Here is a 19,910-nt window from a genome sequence, read left to right as displayed (position 1 = left end):
GCCCTTATTAAAAGAGCGCCTGCTGAGTTTTCCAAAAACACCAGTGCTTTTTTCTGCTTTAATTAAAATCAACAATTATTTTTTTCTAACTACAAAATTAATCTATGTTCATACCAGAAATATTAGAAAAGCGGCCAAAAATACAGAATATTTAAACTTTAATATTTTAATATTCATTATTCCAGACATTTTTCTACACATAGATACATATTTATGAAACTGGAATAATACCAAAAAAGAGGGTCCTGTTTTGCTGAGAAACACATAGTTTTTCTTGGTCTAGACAAGAGCTTCATTTCGTCATTAGTTTTTTAACATGCATATGAGCATACACAAACACACAAAATAAAAGACAGCCATAGTCAGAAGTATTCAAAGAGAAATAACATGCAAAATAAAAGCCATCACACTCGGTCCTCAGGTAATACTTAGTGATCAAGTGTTAATAATTGCTGGTGATTGTTCAAAAATTGCTGTATCACATCATATCACTCACCTGCTTGACATCTTCCAAGAGCTTCATACTCAGAGCAAATTCCAAGCCCACCCACTGTTTTTTGGGCTGGCTACCCTCTTCAGCTAACCTTCTGCTTCACACCAGCTGGTGAAGGCTAGGCAGAAGGGCCCTGCAAGTGAGCATCCCAGCAGCCTGAGCTCTCCGCAATGGGCCCTTGGCCTACAGGCAAAGACTGTCCCCCTTTCAAAGCATAAGTGCTTCTCTTGCCTGCACATATTGGGTGTCTAACAAAGACCTGCATTTACATACAAGTGGTTTCTTTGTTAATATTTTTTAGGCTTTGTATTCTTCAAGATGCTCTTTTCTATACAAAATATAGTTATTTCAGAACTTTCTTTTATCACACATACAGGGCCTCCCCGGTGAAGCAGCGGTTGAGTGCTGGGCTGCAAAGCTGTCCGCAGGTTCTGCAGCGCCAGTTCGATCCCCTGCTGGCCGGCGAGGGTCCCACATGGAGCACAGACCTCTCCTGCCGCGCCTGCTGCTCCCCTCAGCAGTGTACTTCATCAGTCTGCCTGTTCTGCTCCCTGCTCTGGTTCTGATGAATTCTCTCACCCTCTCATGCTTCTGACTATGCCCAGTGCTTGTATAAATAAATAGAAAAATAAAATCTTTATCACACATACACACACACCAACAGATTGCAACTAAGATTTCAACTAGCGGTTTCTGCCCAGAAGTCCAAGTGCAAGCTATGGCAATATTTCTTTGTTTGGCCTGATTTCTTGCTTGAAGTTGTCAGGCACAATCAAAGGATTGCTGCTTTTGGAAGAAAAATCTAAGGAAGGGGTTCTTCATTTGACCTCTGCTCCTTTCAAGGTTGCTAAATGATGAGAACAGATTAAAATCAGACAGAGATAGAGCAATGTCCTTACAGATGGTGCTTTAAAATGGAAAAAATAGCTCCATCACTGAGCCAGGGAGCTGGGACATGAGAATCCCGTAAGCAGATAAATGGGTCTTTGGTGACCCCCACATTGCCTTTCCCCCACTTCCTCCCATGCCCACCTTGGCCATTCCAACAGAGTGGTGCAATGAAGGCCACGCCATTGGACTGCAGAGGTGGGAGATGCTGGCCCCAGCCTACTGTTGACCAATGTGGGCCACTCTGCCACTTACTTTAGCCCCGGGGACAACAGGTGTATGCATGCACGCGAAATGGCCCGCATGACCTCAGAAATGCACACGCATATAGTCTGTTAGTGAGAGCTGGAAATGGTTTGGGCCAAATGTACTAATGAATATGTTTGTGATGTCACAATACTTTGGCACTTGTGACCTGTTAATGACCAGGGAGGAACTGTCATTGTCCATGTTCTGAAGGGCCGTACCTCCAGGGTAAGACCAGAGTAGAGTCAGGAGGGGCCCTGTGCCCCACTAGCCAACTGTTGTACCTCCTGTCCTTTTGGCCCCCTCTGCTGGGAAGCTGAAATGACAGGACACACTGCATGGGACAAAAGGATTCCTTTCTCTTTCCCCCTTCCATAGTCTCTGCCTCACTAACACCCTTCCATTCCCTGAGATATATAGTTATATATATAATTATATATATAGATACATATATAGTTACATATAGTTAAAATATATAGTTGAAATTAATCATTGAATTATAAACCTAAAGCAAAGTGAATTCCATGGCACATAAATTATACCTCAATAAAGCTGTTTGAATGATTTTTTTTCATGTAAAGATTTAATTTGATTCTTTGCCAACTCTATTTGATTCAAAACTAAGGAAGCTGTGGTCACTACATCTTCAAAGGGATCACACACACACACACACGCACACATACATTGACTAAAGCAAATGCTTCTAAGGAAAACTCAAGGACAAAGGGCAGAAACCTAGAGGCATCAAGACTGGATGCACCATAAGCCTCCCAGGTCAGCACCCTTGGGCACCCTTGGGTGCCGAGTCAGACCCCACCACTCAGCAGCTGCAGGTGATGACCTTTGCCTCCAGAAAGCAGGGCTCTAAAAGGCATCTGGTTCCCAACTTCAAAGTGCTCTCTGCATTTACTTTCTGCCTGAACATCGAAAGAGTAAAACAAGGAAAGATGAAATGTAGCTATTTACAGCCAAATGGAGGGAGTTTGCAGGAATTATGTGTAGTCAAGCAAGACAGAATGACAAAAACAAATGCTGGACATTTACATAACAGACAATTTGACAAAGGAAAACATGGAACAAAAACTAGCAGTCATTAATCAAACCATGAGGGCTCTGAGGTTAAGAAGGAGGGGACAAGAGAAAGGGACTAAGGGGTGAAGGGGATGGTGGTGGGAAAAAACTAAGGACTTTAATAATAAGTGCTATAATATGAAATCAAACTCACAAATATACAGAAATGCTCTGCATGCAAGCTTTCATGATTCCAATGGGTAATCTTTTATGTATAGTACAAACACTTGGAAGAAAAAGAAGAACAAAACAGAAGACATGGTGGAGAAGCCCTCAGATCCCCCCACCGCAGGCCTGCTGGTTCCAACCCAGCGCCCCGAGTTCACCCTGCCAGGCGGGATTCCGGCAGCACTGGCACTGCGTCCATCACATTACAGATGTCCACGCCGCAGCCACTGGATTCTCCCCGTGCTGACAAGGGGTAGACCACACTTCAACTTGGCACTCTTGCCCTCCTAAGCTTCAAAAAGAAAACAGGTGGCTTATACCTACAGAACCATAAACATGTCTGAGAAATTTGTCTTCCTGCTGCTCTATCTTATTTGATCAAATCAAGTACTGTTAATAGCAAATTCGCTAATGATTGATTACAGGGTGGGGTGTGGATGGCTGGGTTTTCTGAGGATATTAGCTTGAAAGAGCAATTTCGGAAGACTCTGCCTTGTCGGGGAACTCAGCTAAGCCAGAGGTGGATGACTGAAGCTGGAGGGTGGGGGTGAGGGGTAGGAAGCCAGGGTGCATGCCAGGGAAAGAACAGATGCAACGGGTTCATTTATTTTGACAAATAATCCTCTTTTTAATCATCTGTAATAAGACCATAATACATTGTTCTGTGTGTATGATAGATTTTGGAAAGGTAATGAAGTCTGGGGAATAGGCCGTGTAACTCAGCTCCCGGCTATTAAATTTTTGCTTAGAAGTAGGATAAAGTCAGAGGTGTGTGTGTGTGTGTGTGTGTGTGTGCAAAAATTATAGGGCTGGTACATTAGCAGGGGCAAAAATTAGCCAGGTTCTACTACTACATTGAGATTTAGAACATCAGAGTACAGTGACTACATTTTTCTGTAGAGATCTTTACAGCTATTTGAAATTATGAACCCATAATATGCAAATGCACGGGGCTAAGAAATACACATTCTTGGCAGAGACGGGAGATGTTATAATGTGTGCTGTAAACGGCAACGCGTATGTGTATAAAATCAGTGCGCACATACTAACTGGTCGATTATCCCCTCTAAAACCACACATAAATTCTCCTGACAGGAATTGGAATTTCACACACATCCCAAGAATGAACAGACTCTTAATGTGCTATGTGTGTGAAGGATGGAGTATAAAAAAAACAACAGAGTGGGTCACTGGGCTAACTGAGCAAGCTTTCTGATTCTCTAGTGAGACAACAAAGGGACTGTGGTTTCCTTTTGAACATAATAATTGTAATATTATTAGTAATCAATGCTAACTGTTGAGTTCTGGGCTCTGCGGTCCTATTCTGGGTGCTGCTAGTGGTCCCATTTAAGGAGGGAGAAGGAGGGGGAGAGGAGAGAGACAGAGAGACAGAGAGACAGAGACAGAGAGACAGAGAGCTATTCAAATGCTTTACCACTGGTAAATGGTTACTTTCCAGGAAAGGCGACAATTTACAATGGTGAAAATGTCAGAGTGCCCACGTGCCAGGCAGGAAGGCAAACTCGGTTACCCAGGCACCCAGTGGCAGGGCAGAGTCCTGGTACAAAGATGTGTCTTTTTGTGGGGAGACTACTTCAGCCTTCAGCCACACTCTAGGGAACCGCCATTCCTGAGCAAAGAGCTGAAAACGAGGGAACCGCAGCCCAGAATCCATGAAGAGGTAACAAATTCCCAAAATAGAATGTTGCTGAGTCAGGTCTGTACAAATGCAGGGTCTCAAATTGTAAGGAAGGGAAAGAAAAGCCTTTAGTTAAACAATGGCTTTTAATGACTTATGCAAATAGGTGACTCTCAGCAAGGTGGCCCAGTCTGGTGCATCAGAATCTGTCATGAGGAATTTCTGGCAAAGCAATGGAGATAGCTAGCACACAGCGTGATTTAGTTGTCTATAATGTAAAGCAGAAATATTATTTTATCAAATAATTCACTTTTACAGCCTTTCTTCTCACCCTCCCCCCTACCCCCTCACAAAGCAGCTTGGGAAAACTTCCAAGGACTCCGTGTAGACAAAGCACTCACTCATCCATTTCCAGTGACTGGCAAGGACAGGGACTGGGATTTGGCCCCTGCTTTCTCATCTGGACATCCAGTTCATATGCCCGATTTCTGAGTCCCTGGAACTAGCTGGATGCTGAGTTTGGAGATGACTTGCAAAACTGGCACAGGTACATCCAACATCAGAGCTGACCTAGAAATAGGAAGCACTTTCCTTGCCCTCAGGGAGCTTTCTATATTCTTCAAGAGCCAAAGCAAGAAACCTGAGCCAAAGAACCTCATCAGATGAGATTCAGATCTAGTAATACTCCATGAAGGCACAAATTCCCAGGTACTAAAGACAGAAGAGCAACAGGTGGCTTTTTGTTCAAGTGGTTTGTAAATCCATAGTAGGGCAGAGAAACTGAGATTACAAGGATGGACTTGAATCCACTGGAGGAAATTTCAGCCTTGGAACTGGGCCATTGTACAGCTCCAGCACATCTAATCACGACACAAGATTTACTATCCCTCAATCCATTTCCTCTGTTTCCAGCTATTTGCCACCTTAGTGACACATAGTACTTGGCCCACACTATACAGAGAGTAAATATCATGAAAAAAGGATCTCATCCTTGACCATGAGCCACAAAAGTAGTCCTTAGGAGGACATGTGACTCTTACAGAAGCTGAAATATGAACTGTCCACCTACAGAATTATGAAACAGATAAATGCAACCTCTGGGATATCTGAACACCTGCTTTAAAATGATATGATGGGCCTCCCCGGTGGTGCAGGGGGTTGAGCGCAGTGCTGTGAAGCTGTCCGCAGCCTCTGCAGCGTGGTTCGATTCCCAGCTGGCCAGAGAGATTCCCACATAGTGCAACAGACCTCTCCTGTCCCTCCCGCTGCTCCCCTCGGCAGTTTTATTTCATCTGCCTGTTCTGCTCCCCGCTCTGTCTCTGGTGAATCCTCTCACCCTCCCACACCTCTGGCCTGTACCCAAGCTCTCATATAAAAATAAATAAATCTTAAAAAAATAAATAAATAAAATGATACAATATCCCTTTGTGCTGGCAGTTGCATTTTTACAACAGTGCTATAAGTATCTCCAAAAGTAATTTCTTAAAATGCCCTGGGAAAGAGAAACTGGACAAGTAAAACGCATCCCAGCTTGGTTCTGGACTAAAATATATGATTTTAATACTTAGTATCAAGTGGATTGTCTTTTAAATTCTTATTGTTTTGATCTTGGCATGGATTTATTTATACTGCAATTACATCTCTCCAAAATATACACACAGTAAATACCTATAAGCAGTATGTCTCTTTTTAGAGGATAAAATTTCTAATTTCCTCTAGCACTGCTATATTTAGTAAACTGACCCAGCAATTCTTAATTTATTTTCGAACCAAAACTATTGAAAAGCTCATTAAAGCTTTTAACTTTCTCCCTAGAAAAATAAATGCACATACCAAATTTGATAAATAATTTCAGGGAGTTTCATGGCTCCCTTATAAATCATGTATGAACTTCTGAAGGTCTGCTGGACCCTTAGCAAGCCATGAAATCCAATGTCAAGACTCTCATTACAACTCTTTCCAGCCCTGGCTCTTTGAGAACGTTACATTGATGACCAGACACCCATCTGCAACATAACACATAAACTGATGTTTGGGGTTTGTTTTTTTTTTTTTTTTTTTTGGTAAAGATAAAATTAAATGAGGTAAAAGAAAACAAAAATAATGAAGAGATAATAAGTATGTTTCTCCTAAACTTTTCACAACGATGCACTATGATGCTTTCACATTGGATTTCAAAAGTTCAGCCACTAACTTTAGGCTGTTTTTACATATAAGAGAGAGAAAGCTTCCAAGTCAAAGGTGAGCCCAAGTTTAACATCAAATTTGAGATTTCAGTTCTCATGATCTTGTTTTCTCCCTTCCTTCCTTGAAATTAATTGAATGTGTGTTCAGTGCTGTGAAATTTGCTAAAGATTGGGCAGAGAACCGTGAGGACACACTTTCTACCCTAGCAGAAAAGACAACATTATTAAATACTCATATGAACAAATATGTATTTACAATATAACATGTGCCTAGAAAGACAGTCATTGGAAGCAATAAGAGTATATGAGTTCAGTCTCCTGCACTGTTGGTGGGAGTGCAAACTGGTCCAACAACTATGGAGAGCTGTGTGGAGATTTCTGGACCTGCTTCCATATGATCCAGCAATTCCACTCCTAGGTATTTACCCAAAGGACACAGAAACATCAATTCCAAAGAGCACCTGCACCCCTATGTTTATAGCAGCACTATTTACAATAGCTAAGCTTTGGAAACAGCCCAAATGCCCAAAAATAGATGACTGGATCAAGAAGATGTGGTCCATATACACCATGGAATATTACTCAGCATTCAAAAAAGATAAACACATGCAATTTGCAGCAACATGGATGGCGCTGGAAGGGATCATGCTCAGCGAAATAAGCCAGAAAGAAAAAGAAAAATACCGGATTGTCTCACTGATAGCAGGAATATAGAAAACTTAAATAAGGGACCAGGAAAAAGAATAACTATAAGAAAGAAAATATCAAAATCAACAAACAACTACGAACCAGAGACACTCTATGGGGGGTGAGGGGCGGGGAAAGGGGGGATTGGGGTCAAAATAAGGGGGTTGCAATTGCATGGGGAATATAAAAATAAAATTTAAATGTAAAAAAAAAGAGTATATGAGTTCAGGAGATGACCTAGTCTAGGGAGGAAGAAAAGTCTCCTGGAGCAAGACACATTTTTTTTAATTGAATAACATTGCTGTATATAACAATATTGATTGATGCTAAAATTGAAATTATGACATCCCCTGAAACATATCAGAATTGAGCTAAATCAGGAGGAATAAAATAATAACAGAAGTGATCTGAAGGAAATAGCCTGGGAATTAGGATTTGTTGCAAGTAATTCTCCAAGCCTGTCCCCTTAGCCAAAATGTATTTCCTCCTGCTTCCTGCAGGAAATTTATGCTGAGGGGATGTGTCCTGGAGAAGCTTGACACAGGTCATACTAATACCACTACAATCCTTTGGCACAGGCTGTTCCTCCCAACTTGAACACCCTCCAGGAACCTCGGTGTGCACTCAGGTGCAGAGGGAATATGGGCTCTGGGATCAGAGCTATGCTGCTTCCTGGCAACCACATGACCCTCAACAAATTCACCTAAACATTCCAAGCCTCAGTTCTCCATCTGTTAAATGGGAATAATAAAATGTCAATGAAAGCTGCCTGGGAATTGATGGGAGCACCACACCAGGGCAGAGCCTACCAGAAGCAGCTGCTACACAGACGTCAGTCCTCACCCCACCACTACATTCCTTCTTGGGGTTCTTTTGAGACTCACACCCTGCCTATTTGGGGCACACGTGTCTCTTTAAAGTCAAACAGTCCTGACAAGCTGTGCCACATCGTTTGGCCTTTCAGTGTAAGGTTTGTCCGTGTCTTATTTACGTCATCAGATTCCCAAGAAGATTTTGTATCCTTGAGGCCAAGACTGTGCCTTGGGCTTCTGCTGCAGCTCTGCAGAACTAAGCCCCAGGCTGATGAGACACGGGGAGCTCCGAGGCACCTGTGCTTTCTGGGGGATCCTAGTCCTCCTCCTTGCACACACACAAAAGCAGCAAAGATACTTCCAGACAGGTAGAGCTAGGGCTGATCTGCAGCTGCTGGGTGACTTTAGTTTGTTGCCTTCAACTGGATGATGGCCACACACAGCAACCCTTGGGCTGCTTCCAGAAAGCATTCTGAGCCCCAAAAGGGCAGCTGCCAGCACCGGGGCCAGTGCCTCTGGGAAGCAGACGCTGCTCAGGCTGGGAGGGGAACATGTTGCCGTTGACACATGGCAGCCCAGGGAGCACCAGTTCAGGCAAGTAAAGGGTGCCTCTTTCAACACAAAAATGGGGTTGATTTCTCCCTGCTGACCACAGCCCCCCATCCTTGGGGCTGCTCAGCCACTGCCACCCATTGCTGATAGGAAATCGGCCTGAGAAAGAGCTTGGCTGTCCAAACTGAAGTCAGCCCTGTTTCCTGTGGATGAAGAGGAGTTTCAAAGACCCTCAAGGGCAGAAGGAACACCCCAAGGACAAGCAGAGTCAGCCTGGATGAGCTGGGGGTGGGGGGGCCTCAAACCCTCCCGCCATTGGGAGGACTCTGCAGATGGAGAGTGATGGAGAGAGGCAGCTGAAAGGAACCCAGGACTAGGTGCCTTGTGCTTTGGTTAGGAAATCTTGTTGCTTGCTTATAGGGTCAGCCCAGAGCCCCGCTCCCTGACACCAGGGCCCCACCGCCAAATCAGAGGTTCCGACACTCCCTCTGTGGCTTCCATTTTCCTTCATCAGGCCTGCCCTCCATGCTTCTTTAACCATTTTCTTCTCCGGGTCATAGTCACCCCATCCTTAACTCCACCCCCAACATGTGCACAATCTCCAGTTTCACTCCCCTACCCTGACTGTGACCTGGCCTGGCACCCCACAGCCTGCACAGTAGGAGTTCAAGAAATACTGGGTCACTAAAGGAATGTCCACTGTATTCTTTTCCCAGAAAGTTCAATGCAAAAAATGGTTGATTCTTCTCTTAATCCTTAAACAATTCAGCAATTTTATTTTTCGAAGCATCTTATGAACAATAAATCAGCAAGCTGATTCTTAGAGGGCTACATATATTTGCCTATATTCTGAAAACTGAAGGATGCTTTCATTTTAATTTTTTTAATCACTGGGTGAAAACCAAGGGCATTGTATAAACAAAAGATGTAAACAACTAAAATAACCATCCGTAAGGGACTGCTTCAATAAGTCAAGGTATGGCCAGCAATGGAACCATTTATCCAAAACAAAGGGCAAAGAAGGGGGGATTTCTCATGGTCAGATAGTCAGATATCTCCAAGATATATTGATAATTGAAAAATGTAAAGTGAAATATTATGGGTACGATATGCTTCCATTTGGGTTGAAAAAAGAAAAAGCATCCAGGCATATGTACACACACGCGCGCACGTGCATATATAGGTTTATATGTATGTACAGGGGAATTATATTGGAATACGCATTACCTATCTTTAAACAGAAGCAGCCAGGAGCAGTGCTTGCCTCAGCGAAGGGAACTAACAGATGGAGGGAGAGAAAGATGTTTCACGCTGAACACCCTTTTGTACCTTTTGAATTTTAAGCCATCTAAGTATTGACCTATTCGAAAAAATTAAATTAAAAATTCAAAGCAAACAATGGGTGGAAAAGCAATAAAAAAAAAACCTAGTTTCAGAAAACATAAAAGAACATTCCTCATTTAAAAAGAGTTCAAGGCAGTCCATTGAGCCATGGTTCGCTGTGAAGACATACAAGGGTGGGCACACTCATGTGGCCAGAGGGTGCCGCGGCCAGAGGGTTCCGCGGCCATCGGGAGCTCTGCCATCGGCCCCTCGGCTACCTTCCCAGGTGACCTCAGAGTGGTGGGGAAGTGGGGCTTCTCTGAGTCTCAGTTTCCCCATTTGTGAATGGAAGTTTTCATTGTTAAGTATTCCGGCTTTTTCCTGTGTGTGTGGTCAGGGGCAGTGAGGGTCCTCAGGCAGGAACAGCTGGTAACCTGGGTCTTAGTAACCATCTAATTTAAATGAAGACATTCCCGAAAAAGGAGAGTTTCCTCCCCCAACCCCTAGAGAAGTCTGTGGCTGGGAGATAAAAACCTCAAATCCCTCCTCACCAGAGAGCAACACAACCAGTGCCTCTGACTTCAGGAGCTTAAAATACATTCGTGGACACGCCCTTCCCTCCAAACACACCTGCTGCTTTTTTTCTCTCTCTTCCCACATCCTCTCTGGACAGGCCAAGTGCCGGTTTATGACAGAGCTGAAATATTTCCTTTTTTGTTGTAATATTTCCTGTAGGGCCCCGCCCCTCTTTTATGGCTGCCATTCACAGCCATCTGGGATGACCCAGGAGCAAGCGGAAGCTTCAAAATTTAAAGACAATGGAAACATGTCACTTTTAAAAAATAATCGTTAACGCCCATCCCCAAAACATACTTCGGAAAAAAGCAACTTATTGGTGGTGACTGGGTACTGTCCATTCTTAGTTGTACATGTCTCTGTGAATTGTCCAGGCAGAACTTTCTAATGACGAGGTGCTTTCAACCATGTAGCCCCCCAGTCCTCTCTGTAGCCCAAATTTTCTCTTCACCCTCTACAGGCCTCAGGAGTGCCTAAATTTACCCTCCCTGTCTGTCTCTCAAGAATTAGAGAACACCAGAGTCACAATGACTCCTAGACATGATGCAGCCTCATTTTGCAGGTGGGAAAACTGAGGTGCATAATAGCAAAATGGCTCCCTCAGGAAATCACAATGCACCCGCCTCTGAGCCCGGACAAGTCAGGTCTCACAATTTGTGCTTCTTCCCTATCCGGCTTGCTTTGGACACATTCCCTCCCACAGGCCCAGCAGCCTTCCCTTCCACACAGAGAACCCCTTAGCACTGCCTCCCCTTGGCTGCCCCTGACCTGTGCCCCCAGCTCAATGCACTGTCCCAGGGGCTGCTGAGCACTTAAAATGAGACTAGAGTCACATGCCCAAGTGATAATATCTTGGGTTAAATAAAATACCTGACTAAAATTCCCTTTATCCATGGTTTTTTGCTTTTTTTTCAAGGTGGTTAATAGATTTTATTTTTTTTATTAATTTTTTTATATCATTGCTCATTTTTAAACAATATTTGCTTCCCCCGACCCCCTCAGGTGTAGTCCCCATAGAGTTTCCTTCCCCAAGGCACCCGTGCACCATCACCTCAGTCCCCTGTGCTCCTCCCTCCCTCTCTTTGATCCCTCTCCCTCCTCCTCCCCTGCAGCATGTCTCTGATTTATAATTGTCTGTTTTTGCTTTGTTGTGTTTTGTACTGTTATTAATTTTTTACACTGATGTCTTATTGGGTTCCCCTATATTCCTGCTCTAAGTGAAATCATCCAGTATTTTTCTTTTTCCTTCTGGCTTATTTCACTGAGCGTAATTCCTTCTAGCCCCACCCACATTGCTGTGAATGGCATGAGTTTATCTTTTTTGATTGCTGAATAATATTCCGATGTGTATATAGACCACATCCTCTTGATCCAGTCATCTATTTTGGGGCATTTGGGTTGTTTCCAGGTTTTACCAATTGTCAATAGTGCTGCAATAAACACAGGGGTACAGGGGGTTTTTTGAATCAAAGTTTTTGTGTCCTTCGGGTAGATCCCTAGGAGTAGAATTGCTGGGTCATATGGTAGCTCCATTTTTAGTAGACTGAGGACCCTCCAGATACATGGATGGTTCACATTCTGTCTTCCCTGGGCTGCTCTGCTGCGGGTCACGCTGCTTATGCATTCAGTTCCCAATCAGCGACAGTGACCCATCCATTCACCACATGGCCAGACGGTCCCTAGGCTAAAGACCAGCCAAATCCAGCATTACTGAGTAAACTGAGGCCCTGAAGCCTCAGGGTGATTCTAGTAAGTGTATCTCCCTTTCCATGGGGGTAGTGAAGGCAGGAGGGGTCCCAGCACCCCTGGAGTAGCTTTAGTTCGACCTATATGGCAGCAGTGGCTTCCCAAAAGTCGCCTGTCTTGGGCCTCCCTAGTGGCACAGGCAGCTGAGCGCTGCACTGTGAAGCTGTCCAAAGCCTCTGTAGTGCGGGTTCGATCCCGGCCTGCCAGAGAGCATCCCACATGGCGAGGCAGACCTCTCCTGTCTCGCCCGCTGCTCCCCTCTGCAGTACAATTCGTCAGTCTGCCTGTTCTGTTACCTGCTCTGTCTCTGGTGAATCCTCTCGGCCTCCTGCACACCTGGCCTGTACCCTGCTTCTTGTATAAATAAATAAATCTTTAAAAAAAAAAGTAGGGGGGGCGGGGGAGGAAGGATTAGGGTCAAAACAAGGGGGGATGCAATAGTATGGGGAATATAACCAAAATGAAAATGCATACATTGTGCAAAAATGAAAAATGATGTAAGAATTATATAAAATAAAACATTTTTTTAAAAAGTCACCTGTCTTGTAGACTGGATTCTAATCCCCTGTGGTATGGTGGTAGCTTGGGGAAGAAGGGAAGGAAGAAAGTCTTGGGTGTTTTTTGACACCAATCCGTAGTCTTCTCTCTCCTCTCCCTTCAGGTTGGGAATGAAAAAATGCATAAAACGCTGGAAAATCGTGGCTTCCTGGTCTGGGCCCCTCATCCTTCCTCAGGAGCTGCCCCTGGAGCTCTGAACGCCTCATCCCTCCCACACGGGTCACCCCATTTTCCTGACCACCCTATCACTCTTTCTAGATGAGGAAACTAGAGCTCAGAGAGGTTGCATAGCTGCCCAAGGTGACCACAGGAAAGCGATCAAGAACAGGATTCCTGTCTGAGCAGTTTACCCTTCTCTGGCCATCCCTTAACATCCTTAGGCTTCAATTTCCTCCTCTGCAGAATAAGGAGAATACCTTCCTGGAGGCAGGAAGTGCCAGCTGCTGGTCCCCCTGCCCCATCCTTCCCTGGTCCTAGGTTCTGGGTTGCCCAGGAGCTACCTGGCTGATTGCAGCCCCTCATCCAGGGCTGGGAAACCTCTCCATGGTCCTTCTATACTGAGGCTCCCCACAGGAATCCTTTGGTCTGGGTGCCCTTGATTTCCTATCTCAGGGAATGCAGGGCCACCTCTAGTTCCTTATGCAAGATTCCACTTAAACCTCACCTCCTCCAAAACATGCATCAAAACTACTAGACCTGAGAATCACCTCGCACGCTGCCCTTTTCCTGCTCTGCTTCCTGGGATGTGCTGAGCTTCCGCCCTTCACTCAAAAAGCCCCGTGCCCCTCCCCAGCCATATTCACTTCCGAAAAAGATCTTCACATCCACAGGCTCAATCAGGGTCACACCTCCCACAGGAAGAATTCTGTATTTCATTCATTCAGCAAAATACTTTCTGATCACCTACTGTGTGCCAGCAATTCTTCTAGGCCCTGAGAACCTGGCATGATGTGACAAAACCCCTGGGCTCCTGAAGGCTCCTGAAGGAATCAAGATTGCCCCCAGACAGTGAAGCCCAAAACCACTCATCCAATTATGCAAGTTCATGTTTCCCTAGATTCTCCCAGTACTCTATTTTTAGGGCAAAGAATGATTTGTTAATGGACACCAGGTTTGTTTTTGCTTTGTGTAATAGTTAAATACACCATAATGCTAGCCCAAAGGGATGCTTCACCTCCATTACAATAAGTTTCTGAACAACATTTTGGCGTTGGCAAATGTGAAGGAATACTCAGTGAGGGGACAGCTTGCAGCCGCCTATCCCAGCAGCTCTTCACAGGGCGGTGGAGAGAGGTACAGAAGGAGAAGTGCGTTCCTGAGCACATCTGCAAAATGTTGGGGTGAAGCCAGAGGGTGGGGGGCGAGGAAGCTGTTTTCCTAATCCAAACTCTAGAAGGTAAACCTCTCTGAAACCTCAGCTGGTGAGGAGACTTGGAAAATACATTTTCTTCTAAATATCAGTGATTCACAGTGGGAATGTCTCAGACTCCAAGAGAAAGAAACCTTTCCGTTTATCCAAAGACAACACGGGTGTTTAAAAAGTTTTAGAGAACAATGTTTAAGCTTAATTTTATGTATGCACGTGTCGTGTGTGCCTGTGTGTGCACATGTGTATGTGTGTGTACATGTGTGTTTGTGTGCATGTTGGTGGGCACAGAAAAAAAATCAGAAGGAAACACACCACCATTGGGATGATAGAGCAGTGTTTTGTCATTTTCTACCTTTCCATATTTTCCAAATTTTCTAACATGACTCTCATTGCCTTTAAATCAGAAAATAAGCAGTTAACCGAATGCTAATAGTTTTTTAATTTCCTCATGAATCTGTTTTTACAGGCACCATTTCAGTGGGGTTTGGAAATCAGCAGGGTGTGAAACACAAATGAAATTCCCCATTCCTGCAGGGCTGAGTGTGCCCCTTGGCCCTGAGGAGAAACCCTCCCTGCATCCACGCTGGCAGCCAGCTGTCCACAGCTGTTCTGAGGAGGCTGTGAATGAACGGGGCTGGTGGAAAAACACAGCATTCCTGACTGCAAGGATGGCATTATGCTTGGAACTCTTGCTCACCAAAGAAGTAAATAAACAGAGAGAGGGGTGGGGGCGGGGAAGGCGATTGCCAAGCAAGCCAGAAGAACTTCAGTCCCGGAGCCGGGGCAGCGCCCAGGCTCCCCAACTCATAACATCCCATCTGAAAACTCTTGGCCAAGCCAACCACCCTTGTTGAATTGGGGCTAACACCACTTGATGATGGCCCTCCTGGACGAACCTCCTGAAAGTCACCTTCCTTTCCTGCCTCACATCAGACTATGTATGAACAAGCCTCATTCTGCCTCCAGATGGAAGAGATGGTGCGGGCAGGGCCCTTGGCAGATTTCTCTCCAGGCACCCAGGCCCTAGTTTGGCAATGCCACACAGCACCTCTCCCTCTCGCACTGCTATAGGCTTGTGCTATCCTGATGTCGAGGATGGATACAGTGGCTGAGGAGACAGTGAGGGTACAAAGCAGTCAAGCCCTTGCCCTCATGGAGTTTACACCCTGGTGGAGCGACAGGCATCCAACAAGAGGAGAATCTGGATTCTATCCCAGGTGGCTCTGACTGCTCTGAGGACTCAGCACAGGGTGCTGTTTTGGGTAAGACCTAATGGACAAGAGGAAGCTGGTTAGGGGAAGAGCTGCAGGAAGGGAACAGCAGCAAGGAGAAGAGCCAAGGAGAGACACATGAGCTTGATGTGTTCCAGAAACTAAAAGGAGTTGGGAGGGCAGAGGACAAGCAGTGGAGGGGGTCAAAGAGCAGGCAGGGGCCAGCTCCCAGAGGGAGGGCCCACACAAGGGGAAGCGCAGTGGCCTCTCTGCCTTCCTAGGGAAGCTCACCCGCTCACTGCTTGCTCCAGGAGGCTGACTGCACCATGACAGCCAAAGAGGAGGGCCTTGTCACTCCCCATTGAAGAGGCCAACCAGCTGGGCCCAGAGCCCGCAAAACACCCATGGAGCCCTATCTCTTCTTACCCACATTCAGCTTCTCAGCCCTTGCCCTCCATGTCCTGCCACCCCTTCCACAGGGTTGAGGAGCAAAGCTGATGGCAGTGAAGTAGCACATCTAACTGCCTCTGCCTACCCAGATTGCCCAACCCAAGACGTCACTTGGCAGACACGGGCTGAATCCAGCCCTCGTGCTGGGCGCTGAGGATGTGAAGATGAGTGATGACAGCTCCCCGAGGCCAGGTTGCCAGGCGCCACCCTAGGCCAGGAGCTTCCCCGAGGCCGCCTCTCCATGTAGGCCTTCCCACTGACATCTTCCCTCCCTGGCGAAGCCTCCCACAAGACCCTAAAATGGTTTTGCTGGATAGACTCGTTTACTCAAAAGGGTGAAGCCAAGAGAGACTCAAGCCTCGCCTCCTGCATCCCCAGCAGCCTCCCCATCCTTCTCCGTCTACCAAAGGGGAGAAAATAAATCCATTTCAGGAAGGAAGCTGTAGCCACTGGGATGGCAGGTACTTTTTATTTAAAGCCAAAGGAAGATTTTGGGGTTGGGTTGAAGAGTAGAAGGATGAAGGGGAACAATGGGGGGTATTCGGGGTAGGGGTGAAGGAGGGAAAGAGCTCTGGGTGCATGCCTGGAGCAGCACAGCACAGACATGCTGCAGCGGACAGCCAGAGGGAACCACGTCCAATTTGCCACTTTCAGAATCTCCTCCTATATAAAAATCATTGTCTTTATTCAGAAACGCCAACTATCCCCTCTTATCAGGCACTTATGTTCTGCCCTGTGAGATTTCTGGGGACTGCTTCATGTTGAGCAATGGGGGGGTCAGTGCCTGAGGAAAAATGCTCACACTGGCGCTAGGAAATCCCTGTATCCTAAATCCCCAGGGCAGCTAACGTTCTAGGAAGTCATGCAGGCAGGACCCCTCCACACCAGCCAGAGTGCAGGCAGTGCCCGCCATGGGGTTGGGTGGCTGGTTTTCTTCCAGCGGGGCACAGCCATCCTAGGGAGAAGTCAGCGCCGGGGATGGTTCCAGACCCTTGAGTCTCTTCTTCCCAGGAGGGGAGGAGGGGTTATAAATAGCCCAGAGCCCTTCAGCCTTACTCAGGCACAGATCCCACACCCCCGCCCCAGCCTCAGCCAGCTGGTCCCTCTTCGCCCCAGTTCCCACAGCTTGCTGTACAAGGGAGGCAAACTGCTCACCCACTGCAGAGGTGGGGAATGAAGTCCTTCAGGCCCCATTGGCGTGAGCGGCCTCCCATACGTTGTAACGGTAACCCCACCACTCCTTTGCACCCCTTTGTAATTGCAAAGCTGGAAAAGGAGCAAAAGGTTGCCAGCACCATTTAGGGGGGCTCTTCCACCCTAGTCAGCCCAGAAATCTCAAGCTCCAAGCTCAATAGTATGTTAAAGCAGTGAATATAGGAATAACACTCTCCCAGCTCTCTACCTCAGTTTCCCCATCTGCAGGATGAACAAATGGCTGAACTATGTACCACTTGGTGATGACATTAGCATTCAGTGAAGGCGAATGTCAAAGTAACACTGTGTTATCAGTGTGATACTGGGTTCCAAGCACAGCTGTGGAGACATTAATTTTTACCTGTTCACGAGAGCAGAACAAGTATACTCAGTGACACTGGATTAACCTTGAATGCTTGATACCACATGCCCTTGAAAGCAGTAAAACTTATAAAATATTCTCTTACAAGTCACTTCTGACTAATACAGATTGAGACACACCACACCCAGTCAGACCTACTTTGATTTAATATGATTCTGCTGGATTGTAGATGACATTACAGACGAACGGATAAGTCTTGTCCTCGAATATTTTGCTTTTTTGGGGGGAGGGGGAATAATTCTCTCAGCAATCATTTTGTTTATCCTTCAACTCCTTCCCACCCATACACAGTGATAAGAAACAAGTGGCTAAAATCTAACAGGCAACTTGCAGTTCTTTTTAATTAAGACACTTTGTTTGCTCAATAAAATACATCGTAAAAAAACATTCACTGAAAACCCACTCATTGATGTCTAATAGCTGTGTCAAATACTCATAACAACATTTATTCCAACACCCCCAGATAATTGCTCATCTTTTTCATTTGGTATCCACAACAGCACAGCATTTGTGTCCAAGTGTAATTGATCCAGAATTGGGCTCCCTTTCAAAAATATCTGTAAAACCTAATTACCAGGAAAACAGAGTTCTGGCATCCTACAGAAAGTGGGTGCTTCAACAGTGAGACAAGCTGCAAACTCATTCTGGCTAATCAAGCCACATTCTGTTACAAAAAGAGTTTGAGGAATTTGGGATGAGGAGAAGCAGGAAAAGTTGGGGTAGAGTCAGAATGGAATCTACCATGACAGCCCTGATTTTTTTTTTTTTTTAAGCCAAGGGCAGCAATATCCCCATCAGCTGGCAAGCGTAGATATAGAAAGAGGGGGATAGGAGCCCTTGATGGGCTTGGGGTGAGAAGGTGGCACCTCTGAACTCAGGTCCTATAAGGCCTTGCTGGGCTGGGAGGAGGTGTCATTTTTAGTCTTCCTGGGCTTCTAACCACTGTACCAATCCCTTTCCTTCCTTGGGCCTGACTTTACTGCTCTGTGAAAAGAAGGGTTCCAAATTCGGTGCCCCTCTTTAAAGCAAAGGCCATGCTTTTTGCTCAAGCACTTGTTGTAGGAGCAGGACCAGCCAGAACGGACTGGGAGTTTCCAACTCTCACGCAGAATTCTACACCAACTTGCCACTCCCGGAGTCAGACCCACTCCAGGGATAATGATTTCTTTCAGCCCAGGACAGACCTACGCGGGTGGTTCCAAATTCACTGCCCTGGATTATTCAAACGCGCCGCTGAGGCACGGGGCCAAGCCCCTGGACGACTCGGAGCCTCTCTCCCAGAGCGGACCACAGCACATCCCTCTAGGAGGGGGTCTTCCCTTCACACTCTTATCCCTGTTTCTGTCTTAGAAGCCCCAGAAACTGCAGTGTTCGCCAGCTTCCTCCGCAGACAGCACAACGCACGGATTCCTAGCTCCCCTCCGCCCGGCACCCGGCCGCCTAGGCTTGGGCACAAGCCCCTACGGCTCTGCAGATTTCAAACGGCAAGGGGAGTTGTGTTGCCACTGTGCTTTCCGTTTGCTGCTCCTAGCCCTCCTCCTAACGAAATCAGACCAGCAGCCTCAACAACAAAGCAGCACAGCGGCCAGAGACAATTCACTTTCAAAGGAGCAAGAAAATGAGGGCACCTCGAGCGCAGACGCGCACGCTTCCTGTGTGTGTGTTGCCAGGAGCGACCCTGCGCTGACCCGCGAGGGCCACTGGACGGGGCTGGTCGCCGCTGAACTTTCCCGAGGCAGCCGACCCGGTGTGCGTGCGCCCATTTCGCGCAACTTTGCAATTTGGCAGCGGCCAGGGTCTCGCTTAGGGTCTCGCAAGGGCGCTACCTCGGACAGGGACCGCCGCCACGGCCTTGGGCCGCGTCTCGAGGGGCAGGATCCCCGACGTTGCAGTCCCTTTTCTAATCTTGGAGCTAAAACAGTGCGAGGTCCCGGGAAACCGTCACTCTCCAAAACGCTCCCGCGCCTTTCCAGCAGAAGCGAAGTAAAACTTTTGGCAGGAACCACCTGTGGCAGCAGACAGGCCTGCCCGGCCCGGGCCCCGAGGCGACGCCGAGCCCGAGGCCGCACGCTCCCGCACAAGTTCCCTTTCAGCCCCGCGCGCCACTTCGCTCCGGGCCGCGGTGCCAGCCAGGAGGCGCGGCGCCCGCTCGCTGGCTCCTCTCTCCGCTGGCTCTCCCCTCCTCCCGCCTCCCGCCTCCTCCAGTTGCATGGCTGCCGCACGGAGCCCCTGAATAGCCACCGCAGCCCCCCGCCTCCTGCCCGCCGCGCTGGGGGCGCCCCGATCCCCGCCGGCGCCCCGGGGCGCGCGGACCGCCGGCCTCCTAGCAACAGCCCCCGCCAGCGCTCTCCGGCGTGGG

General features: G+C 46.9%; 1 protein-coding gene across 2 annotated transcripts in view; it reads right to left on the bottom strand.

Annotated features, from left to right (window-relative positions):
- The window catches only part of ZBTB7C (zinc finger and BTB domain containing 7C), a 332,722-nt gene that overhangs the window by 312,643 nt on the left and 169 nt on the right, over window positions 1-19,910 (bottom strand). The gene's annotated exons all lie outside the window — the stretch shown is intronic.

This window comes from Talpa occidentalis, unplaced genomic scaffold (assembly GCF_014898055.3).
Source record: "Talpa occidentalis isolate TD23 unplaced genomic scaffold, MPIMG_talOcc4v2.1 talOcc4.13, whole genome shotgun sequence".
In the NCBI taxonomy this organism is placed as follows: Eukaryota; Metazoa; Chordata; class Mammalia; order Eulipotyphla; family Talpidae; genus Talpa; species Talpa occidentalis.
The sequence above is the reverse complement of the archived record's forward strand: the minus strand, read 5'-3'. Positions and strand labels throughout refer to the sequence as shown.